At 35.8% G+C, this 11,147-nt stretch overlaps 1 protein-coding gene across 24 annotated transcripts in view; it reads left to right on the top strand.

Annotated features, from left to right (window-relative positions):
- Nucleotides 1-11,147, top strand: part of ZBTB20 (zinc finger and BTB domain containing 20) — a 760,184-nt gene that overhangs the window by 640,709 nt on the left and 108,328 nt on the right. Inside the window, exon 1 of one of the 24 annotated variants that reach the window (XM_012787590.2) lies at nucleotides 5,818-6,446. The exons of the other annotated variants lie outside the window; for them this stretch is intronic. The gene's annotated coding sequence lies outside the window, so the exon portion shown is untranslated. Of the gene's footprint in view, nucleotides 1-5,817; nucleotides 6,447-11,147 lie in introns of those variants that run through there. 24 annotated transcript variants of the gene reach the window in all.

Below are 11,147 nucleotides of genomic sequence, written 5' to 3'. Positions count from 1 at the left end.
GTATGAGATGTTCGCTACCCCTTATCACTGTGTCGCAACCGAGATGGAAAAGCCTTTTTTTTTTTTTAGGAGACTGAGGGAGCATGTATTTTGCTGTGTTTGTTGTTGGGGGGTAAGAGGGGCGGCGTGAGAAGCTGTGGGCATTTGTGTATGGGAGCAGAAAGAATGGAAGCAGTACAACGGGGGGTGGGAAAGAGTATGGAGTATGTTACTGTCTTCCCTGTCTTTGTGCACCCCTGGGGGGTTACCCAAGTTCATTTCTAGCAGGTGGATTTAGACGGGAGTTACTTAACGCTTGACCGCCAGTTTTGAAAAAAAAGAAAAAAGAAAAAAAACGCTGCTTCCTATGTCTATTAAAGGAAGCTCCAATTTCTCTCTCTCTCCCTCTCTCTCTCTTTCTCTCTCTCTCTTCTCTCTCTCTCTCCCTCTCTCTCTCTCTCTCTGCACCCCCATCCCTCTTCCCCTCTCTCCCTCTCCCTCTCTCTTCTTTTTTTCCTCTTCTAACCAGACAGCGGGAGGGTTTCTGGCTCCCAGCCAGCCCAAAAGCCTCTAAGTGTTTTGCACTTGTTTCAGGGAGTAGCTGCCCGGGGATTTTTCAGCATTTTCACTAGAGAACAAAGAGTTCTTTACAAAGGGAAAAAGGGGGGGGGGGAGTGAGCTTAATGTCTGATATATGTTTTTCTATTTTTATTAGTTTTTCGCCTAAAAAGAAAGAGACAGGAACAGAACATTCACTCTATAAAGACACAAAGACATTCAAAAGAAATCCAGTTATCTTTTCTCCCCATCATCCCAATATATATACATGAAAAAATTTAAAAGAAAAAGACTAATTAAGTTGGATATGTTGCTCTTTTCTCCTCTTTTAATCTTTCTAAATCCAACTGTTCTTATGTTCGCTCTATGCTATTTTTTTCTACTCACAATAAAAGTTGTTCAGGATGCATCTCCTCTTATCATCTCTTTACCCTTTCTGGGTCTCCAAAATCTTGTGGAGGAAAGAACAAGAGTCCACCAAATAATCAATTTAGTGGTGAGAACATCTTCTACTTTTGCCACTTGGGTAAAAGTTAATTATGGGATTTGGGTTTCCAAAATACCAGGGGTACATCAGTTCATTGGATCTCACAAGTTTTTGCATCCATCTGTTTAAAAGGTAACACTTGTGTCACTTGTCAGTTATTAAGAAAAGGTAGTAAGGAAGCAGATATTTGTATTTTATTTTTGTTTCTAATTACGTAAATAACAAACCCCCAGAGATCACTTGTCCCATCTATGATATACTAGTTCAGGCAAAATATAGTATAAACGGAGATTTTTCAACTGTTCTGATTGCCACATAGCTTTGTGTTCTTCATTTGAATTTTTGCCTATGCATGTATATTTTTACCATGAATTTGTGTTGTAGCAAACATTCTAGAATGCTTATCATTTTCCAATTAATGCTTCAACAAAAGAAAAATAGAAATAAGGATGTGAACTGTACATGCAAAATGTGGTAAACAGTTTTATCTTTTATATATGCTGTACATTTATATCTTTATACAAATTCCTTCGAATTATAAACCCAAGAAAATGTTTTCTTTATAAAAGTTCTCCTTTTAATGTATTTATATTTTGATTGTCATTTGGATATCTTTTTAAGGTACATAGTGGACACAAAACTAAACAAGGGAGAAAATTCAAAGCTTCACAAAAATCTTTAAATATATATTATGTACAGTACCTAACTACAGATAACTATTTTGCTAAGTGGAAACAACTACAACAGTTGTTTCAAGAATCAGAAACTCTTTTCTTCTTTTTTATCCCATTAACTGAAAATAAAATCTATTCATATCCCTGGGGAGGGAAACTGTAGGAGAAAATATGAGTATATACCTTTTTTTCATATTTATAGAATGCATTTATGTAACTGCTTCCTAAGGGTATAATACATATTAGGGCAGAGTGTGACGCCTCATCAGTAAACCCTCCTGGCTGGGAGGTGTGAGTGCCTTATGTTTGAAGTAACTTGATAACAAGGAGTCTTTTCGGAAAACCTTACTATGTATGTGTTGCCTCAGTAATGACCCTCAGAGAAAAAACAAGTACTAGGTGGCCAGTGTTAGCACTTGAACTCGCTGAAAGATATTAGAATGAGGGGAACTTTTGGCAAATCCAAAATTTTCCAGGGTAACTCACTTCTTACAGTTGCATGTTTTCTTTAGGAAAATTCTTGAATTGGCTTCAGACTTTTCTATATTTTATAGAATGTTTAATGCTTTTAATAGTGCTTAAGGAGAAAAAGACCTTTAAAAAGAACGTCGTCAAAATAAAAGAAACTCGGGCTTTAAAAAGTTTTATATTGAAGGCAAGAGCTTTTTTTTTTTCTTTTGGTTTGTTTTTTATTTTTTTTCCCCTTGAACTCTTTTGTTGCTATGGGCTGTTGTGCCTGCATTTTTGGTTTTCGTTTTGTTCTTTTCTTTTTGTTTTTGGTCTGTTTTTGATGTGACCAAGGGGGTCTCTGAAAGGGGCAGAGGGACTAGGATAAGAGGCTGTTACTGAAAGCTGCACCAGTTCCTCTCGACCCTAACTCAGGCAGCTCCTATCAGCTAGTTGTGCCGCCAAGAGTACAGTGACAGGTGATAGCTGTCATTCTGGGATTCTTCGTGGATCTGACCTGAGAGTAACACATTCACAGTGGAGGAGAAAAGGGAAAAAAAATAGAGGAGGAGGAAAGAAAAGCTCTTTGAGCTGGAATACACTGGCCCTTTCTTCCTGTAGGCAATCCGCTCCGGTTCTTGGCGACGTGTCCTGCACTATCAGATATCATATGACTTTTTATTTAGATTCCTTTTCGGAGAATGGCCTGTTAGGACTCTGTTTGTTTTCTTTTATTTAATTTCCTTCTCCCCTCACCCGCTAGTTCTGTGTATCTGTGTGTGTCAGAGAGTGTGTGTGCGCGCATGCATATGTGGGTGCAATTTTTATCTTTGTTTTTGTTCTGTTGATCTGATGCTTTATTTAAAGACAAAGCTTTAATTATTTCAGTATACTGGTTTAATCATTTGCCAAAAAGAAACCTCATTGTAGGCTTTTTGGGGGGTCCACTTTTCAGCACGCTCATTAACACATGAGGCTGCAGACCCTAAATGCTGCTGGTCAGCCCCTGGCCCACTCCCTCACCTTAATCTAACCCTCCCCCTCATCAGCATGCACAGCAGTGTGAGTTAGGAAACACCTGTGCTGAGTTGAGAGCGAAATAAAAGTAGAAGCAACTTCTTCAAATTTGCACTCCTAGTTTCACTTTAATAAACTTTTTTTTAATCGTTAATTTTTTTTTTTTTTTTTTTTGGCACCCTCTGTTGAGCTTGAAAGCATCGGAGATGGTGAACGATGTGACTGTGGAGCTTTTGTGAGGCCAGCTGAGCACCCTTGGAAAGTAGAGCAGGAGCTGATATTCATTCAGAGACTTAGGAATTAAAGGAAGAGATTTAAATAAAATCTGTGAGATCTGTGGGCCATTCAGGGTTTGGTCATAGCTGGTAAAATGGAATACTTAGGGATATTCAAGGAGAAAGAGAAATTCCCAGCCAGGAATGACACAGACATTTCTGCTGTAATTTGTACTTGAAAAACCTTATTTAATCAAATTTTTATTTTGTATATCTCAGAATTTAACCAGTTGATATGTGATTGCCCTCCTTTCCATGCTTGCTATAAAAAACAGACAAATTATATTGACATTATTACTGGTTTTCTCCTAAATTTTTGATGTAATTCTTTCTCAGTATTGAAGAGTTCAGATTTTAGTTAGCAAAAGAAAAATGTAACTTCTCTAGGTATGCATATGGTTGTATACACGTTATTCACATCTATACATAACATAATATATCCGTTTGTATCAGGATATAATTTTGTATAGTAACACACAAGACTGCCTGGTGAAGGTTCAGATAACCATTATATTCTTTAAACCCATAGTTTTTAGTTTCTTGTTACTTTCTCTGAAATTATTTTTTACAGACCTTAAATTTTGCAAAGCCTTGCCATAGACAGAGGTGAATTTTGTTAAAACTTGGAGGAAAATTTATTCCACCCATTTAAGGGTACCCAAAAGGGAAGAGAGAACTATTTTTCGTTCAACAAAAAAATTTAGAAGCCTTTTTCCTTCAGCGGAAAACTCCAAAACAGCTTTGCCTCAGAACGTTAAACTTGGCATGGATAAGAAATGTGAGTTTTGCTTTGTTTGAGGAAATTTGTTTTTGAAACAACAATGTTATAAATATTTTTAAATTGCCTGCTGAGCATGCGCTGTGTCTGACTTTATTCATAGTTTTAAACACACACCAAAGTGCAGTCTTCTGAATGGCCACAGGTAAAGCTGTTGATTTGTATAATCTTTCTCAGAGGCACCTTCAGTGAGTCTACTCAGTTTTCCAGAAGGGAAAAGGGTGAGAGCTGAGTTTAGACCTGGACACCCATCTAAATACCGTAGAGCAAAAGTAAATTGCCCTATTAAGGCTCGCACATTATACTTAGGGTAAGTACTATTCAACTTTCCTTTCTTACAGGAGTTGCCTGCCTTAACTTTTTGGCTTAATACTAGCAGAGTAAATTAAGAAAAAAATTTAACTCAATGAGGTATTTGACTGAAATAGAAAATTTGCAGTTTTTTGAGGGTATCTATTGTGCATAAATTTGGGGATACGAGAATTTGCCAGTGAAATGATAGCAGCTCTGTGCTTACAGAGCAAAGATGTGCTAGTCTGAACATGCCTGATCTCATCTGGAATCGAAAGCTAAATCTAGGTGGGCCTGTAATAATACCAGAAAAGGAACACATGTATCTTTTGTGCAACCTTTTTTTTTAAGCCAGGCTTCCAAAGGAAATGACAAAGAAGCAGGTTCTCCTCTTGTTTAGTAATAAATAGTCATATTTTGCTTCTGGAGATATGTATTTCCAGTTGTTTTAGGGTTGTTTTGTTTTGTTTTGTTTTGTTGTTGTCATCACTGTTGAAGAATATTCTTTCCTGTCAGTGATTGTTAACACTTGCCATTTTTCAGAATGTTTTATGTCCATTAACTCCATTTGATGTTTCCTCACTTGGTTACCTTTTTCAAGTCTGCGATGACCCTCTCAGGCTTTGCAATTCTGACCGATTCTTGCCAGAATATACTTATTCATTAGCTGTTTTGTTATAGTTAGGGTGGAGATAATCTCGTTTTTCAGGCCTTTATAACTATCCAAACAAATTACCTTTTGAGGTGAAATTTCTCGTAGTTATCCTTGACTCAGAACTGAACTTGTCTTGAAAAGGCTTGAAGAAAATCCAATTAGCCGTTTTTTTGAGAACTGAATATTCTAATAAATGCAAATGAATTTTTTTACAAAATACTTATTGACGTGCAATGCTTTTCTAATTTGTTTTTCTTTTCGTGCTTTAAAACAGAACATGAAAATTAAATGTGTAAAAAGAAAGAAAGAAAGAAAGAAACCTGCCAGGTTAATGCTGATATTTTAATTACCCAATTTAAAATAATAAAAAGTTTTAATTTCTATGAACATATTACCTTTCAATGTCAGTGAGTAATACTTTGTACAGGTGTATATATACATACACAGACACTGAAAGACACGAATCCACTTTACATTTATATTAATTCTACTTTTACATAAAAGAGAAAGGATTAGCGTTAATGCAAAACTTTTGTTAATTTATCATATTTTATTATTTTTTTATAATTTAAAAATCCACTTAACTGTTGCTTCCACGGGATTATTTAATATATGTATTTACTTAACATCTATTTATAATCTAATAATTTATCTTAATTTACAAAATATTTTCATAAGTCTTACACACTCCTGAATTTTATGCAACTATATTAATGTGCAAGTTTACTCAGATAACAATTTGCTTTGTTCTGTATCTGTTAGTGTGTTAAGAAGCGTTTTCCTTTCCCATAGAAAGAGGAGGGCCATCTTTTCTATTTATGACATCTATATGTCTTCAATATACTGAAGAAGAAACTTTTTAACCTGTGATCTCTTGGAAATCTTTCAAACCATTTGGAGAAGTAACCTTTACCTTGCTACTCCTTGGTCCGTTTGCTTGCCCTTTACCATACCACCCGTCACCACCAGCAACCCTGAAAAAACAACAATAATAAACAAGATATGATAATTTTTCTGATCACAGAACCAGGAAATACCAAAGAAAACTGTGGCATATGTAGGAAAATGCCAAGAGCTTCTCCAGTCAGATCGGCTGTTTTTGTACTTTTTTTTTCTCTTGAATTGTGTTTGGGACTTTTTTGGCTTGCTGAAGCATATCCTCATAATCTTATGAAGCCACAGCAAATTCCCAATGCCACAACAACACTGTGCAGCCAGGGAGAGCCCCGAAGAAGTGATCCTGGGTGGCTGCAGGCTTCCCCAGCAATGATGCAAGCCAGGAGGAGTAAGTAGGCTACTCTGCTCTGCTCTTTGCTCCTTATCTAGGCTGCTCAACCTGCCAGGTAGAGATTTTCTTTCTGTAGCTTTCTCTTCAACTCTCGGAGGCATTTTCTTCAGTAACCAATGACTTTCTACTTCTTCCAAGAGATGGTTCATATAGCAAAGCATGCATTTTTATTTTATATTGAAACATGAAAAGCTTTGAAAATTGGGAAGGGGAAAGGACAGGGTCTCAGGGTATCTGGGAAATATCCAAAATGGCATCAGGCTCCAAGCTGTTTTTTTGTGGCTGCTCAGGTCTGTAACTTTTCTATTCTCTCCAGAGCCTCTAAGTGGTTGAAAGTAGTGAATGAGATAACTATAGGGTACAAACTATGATCTAACTGATTCAGTAGATGGAGCTCTTCCCCCTAAGTCTGTATTTAAATTAACGTCCCACTCTTGTGGGGCTCTCTGTATTAAGGTGTATCATACTACACATGTAAAATTGAGGCCTACATAGCTGGAGAAGAGATTTCCTGACACTTTTCAAAAGACATGCAGCATTTGCTCTGCCACATGAAGCAATGCAGAGTAGCTCCAAGGATGGGGTGGGAGATGAAGTTCACCTATCTAAATGTCTTCCTATGTTTGTTAATATTGTTAAGTGTGAAGTTAAATCCTAGCAGTTATCATAGAAGTAATTATTACTGTAAGTGTAGAAAAAATATATAGCACATGCAGGGTTTTGGCTGTATTCATTGCAAGTCTTCCAAGCTATCTGAACTGTGCAGATCTCCTTTCATTTGATTCTGCAAAGGAATCTTAATACTGTAAGGCAGTTGTTTCATCCAATTAGTCTGGAGAACCTGACTAAAATGTTACAGATTCTGAATTGTGACAGCGCAGTGGAGGGCAAAGTCGCTATGTTAGTAAGGTGCCTTAATGGAAGCCAAAATATTTTCAGCAATAACTGAAAGTAGATCTCCGGTATCTATTTTAATGTGGAAAGAAATACTTGTTTATTTCTTTTTAAATTACTTGAAATGAATAATTGCCACAAAATTCTTGCCAGTGTTATATTATTTTCAGTACCAGTAGAATAAGTTTCATCATGTTCTTTCCTGGTACCAGGAGGGAAAATATATGTATGCTGTGTATATTAAAGTATCTTCCTTACTGGAATGTCTTCTCACAGATTGGAGATATTACTGAATATCTCTTGTTAAATCTTGATAAGATCATTTGGCCAAAGTAGAACTGATCTTGGCTTTAGTACCAAAAGAAATAGCATTTTTAAAGGACTTGGATTTCCTTTGCATACCACGTGCCTGAGTCCGATACGGTCCAGGAAAATAGAGAGGATGAGACAAAATTATTCCTAAGCAGCCGCCGTAGGCCAAACAGTGAAACAGTGCCAACCTGGACCAATCAGGCCGGCTTCTCAGAAGATGCATGCTTTTGTCGAACACTTACATGAAGAGAAAGAGGGAGGAAGTCCTTGAAACTGCATTCGTATGAATGATTCTTCACTAATTTCAATAAAGTCCATGGTAATAAATTCAATGATTTTTATCCTTTTGTAAAGTAGAAAATCTGAGCTTTCCTGGGCAGCTAAGGATCTCTAAATGTTGTACTCTGACATCTTTTGAACAAAACTATCCTTTTGAATTTAAGCAAGTGAAAAACTTCTCACAGAGAGCAAAGAGTAAAATTGATGGAAACTCAAAATCAATTCCAAACCCATTTCTGGCATGATGAGAATAACATTTGTGCTGTGTTTAAAGCAGTTTAAAACAAGAAAATGATAAAATGATCAATATACTTAAAGCCAAAAATAACCAGGAGAGAACGATCTGTAATCTATTCCCAGTCCTGAAACTCTATACTTTTTATCGAACATAAAAATAAACAACTTTATCTTTTATAAGGTAGCATTGTAAGCCTTATAACATAAACAGCAATGATGAGATGCCAAGCTTTCAACCCCTTATTTAAGCTATGTTTTTAGAGTTTAGCCAAACAAAAATTCCTGGACTTAAACTATTGTGGATTTATTTATTTGTACATACCATGACCATAAAAAGAACAAAAGTTATGGAATATATAGATTGTCACAGTGAAATACATTCCCTCTTGACAGCCTGTGTAGTCTATTTGTTTTAAAAAGAAAAAAAGGTTTAACTTAGCAGAAGAATATTTTAGCCTATATATGAAAGTCAGTGAATTGCTCAATGTTGAACAGATTTACTATTTCTTTAAGAATACATTGACTATTGACTAATTTATTAAATTCAACATATAAATAAATATAAATCATACATATTTTATACTTATTGCTTTAATAGATTGCTTTAAAAGACTAAGATGGCACTAAGAAATTTTGAACCTGTGGATTCAAGGTCAGTGAAATGCCACTGTCCAAGTTTACAAAAATTGCTCTAGACTTAAGATTTTGCCCTGATGAATGATTTTCTACCAGTTTTTCAGAGTCATTTGATTGGGTAGGTATTTATTGATCAGATAAAATAAAAATTTCCATCTAGATGAAAGAATGCTAGCTGAAGAAATTAAAGTGACAACAAATTGTATAAGCACATTTAATTTCATTGAACTGAGGTGCTGTAGGAATGATGATAATTCTAATGAGCACTGTGACGAGTGTAACTACAGTGCAGCATGTGTGATTACATCAGTAAGAGTGAACTCGGTGGGCTAGGTCAGAAGGGTAAGACACGGAAGCCATGACACAGTGGGGGCTAATGATTAAAGTTATTGGAGATGTTTAAAGCTTGCAGCTGGGTGCAAAATTAACAGATGTGGAAAAGAAGAGTCAATCAATGCTAAAAGTAGATAGAAAAACAGTACTTTTTCCTATAGGATATAATCAGTTGTAGAATTCACTGTTGCAGGGAATCATAACAATAGCATAAGCTTTGGTTGTCCAGTGTGATAGTAGTTGTAAAGAGCTGTTGTGCACATTGGCTTAAAGATGCATGTAAGTGTAACTGTTACAGCAACTAGTTATGCTATTGTTTGAAGTTGAAAAGCTCTGCTTTCAGGGTCGACAAAGCAAATGTCAGCATCATAGAATCACAGTCATTGCATCTTAGAGCTGGAAGGAGCCTTAGATATCTCAATATGGATGAGTGGGTTCCTTTTCAACCAGAAAGGAATATTGGAATATCTGGTCCAGGACCATGTAGAATCTGACTATATAAATATTAATACATTTAAATATATATTTTATTTACACATATATTTTTCTTCAAATATTTTATATATTATAATGGCTTATATTTGGAAAACAAAATTTAAAAGAAAAGCCTATTAAGATAGAGAAAGTAAAGCTCCACAAATTTATCTGGACTAGTGGTGCTAGACATTGAATTCTGTAAACCGGGAATTCTAAATAAGAAAGAGTGACAAAACTTACAGAAAAACAACATTTTGTTTTCATCAAAAGGAGGAGAGGTGTCTCACAGATTGAGAAACGGTATTTAGGCTGAAACCACTCGTTTTGCCAATAATAAAACTTAAACAACAGAGAAGTGACAAAACTTTCTCAAGACGAGAAAGGTAAAACTGGGACCAGAAATCCAATTTTCTAACTCTGGTATATACTCCTACACCATAAGGGTGACCACTAAAACAGATTTATAAGAATAAAAAGTGGATGATATTCTAGAAGTAATTGAAGAAGAGACCAAAGGAACTAGACCCTTAGGGCTCCTATTTCTGTACCAGGAACCTCACGTTAGGTGGGACACGGGCAAATAGGTATGGTGAGGATACGTCATTCTGGGAAATGAAAGAAAATGCATCCAGATCCATGTATACTCTCTAGAGAGTCTCTGAATTTAACAGCACTCCCCTGACCCCGACAGCCTTGTAGCTCATTTATCTTCTTTCTTCTACCCCCACTAGGAAAAAAAAAAAAGAAAGAAAATTAAAAAAAAACTTTTGAGAAATTGTATTCAGAAGAGCTTTTGGAAAGAAGTCCTTCTAGAAATTTTTCTGTAGAGATCAGTACATTTATTATCAAAGCATGAGTTCTAATCAGAGGGCGCTGATTCAACAAGCTTATGCACATTACAAACCGGACTACTCCTTGTTTCCTAAGCATGCACCACATTTTCCCATCCCTTTTCCTTCTCCCTGAGTATTCCCAAACAGAAGCAAACTCTGCCTCCTTTATTTGTATAATACTTTGTATCTTTTAATAACTCTTGTCATATTCTGTTTTATATATTAGCCATTCGTGTATCTATTTGTAATCAAGGCGGGGAGGAATATGTACTTTGGGGCAACATACTTAATTTTACTAGGCCTCACTTTACACATCTGTAAGGAGGAAAATGATGACTGCCCTCCTGCGATAGTGTAAGAATTCCATGAAATGTAGTATAAAAGATGCTTAACACAATGACTAGCATGTGGTCATCACTCAGTATCATTGTTGTTATTGTTGTTACTACTACTATTATTTATTAATATTTCCCTTCCTCTAGTTCTTTGGCATTAATATACTTCTTGAGGTCATAGATTGACCTAATTGAGTTTAATATTTCCTCATGCAATGAACACAATGACTTTTACAAAATAAGAACTGAATAAAAATATGTTGAATCTTTTTACAAAGTCCATATTAAACCTATGACTTCCTCATAAAGGTCTTTAAATTCTGTCCTGGAGCTTTAGAATAGTGGTGGTCATGGCCAGTGCT

The sequence above is a fragment of the Microcebus murinus genome, chromosome 1, assembly GCF_040939455.1.
Source record: "Microcebus murinus isolate Inina chromosome 1, M.murinus_Inina_mat1.0, whole genome shotgun sequence".
In the NCBI taxonomy this organism is placed as follows: Eukaryota; Metazoa; Chordata; class Mammalia; order Primates; family Cheirogaleidae; genus Microcebus; species Microcebus murinus.
The sequence above is the reverse complement of the archived record's forward strand: the minus strand, read 5'-3'. Positions and strand labels throughout refer to the sequence as shown.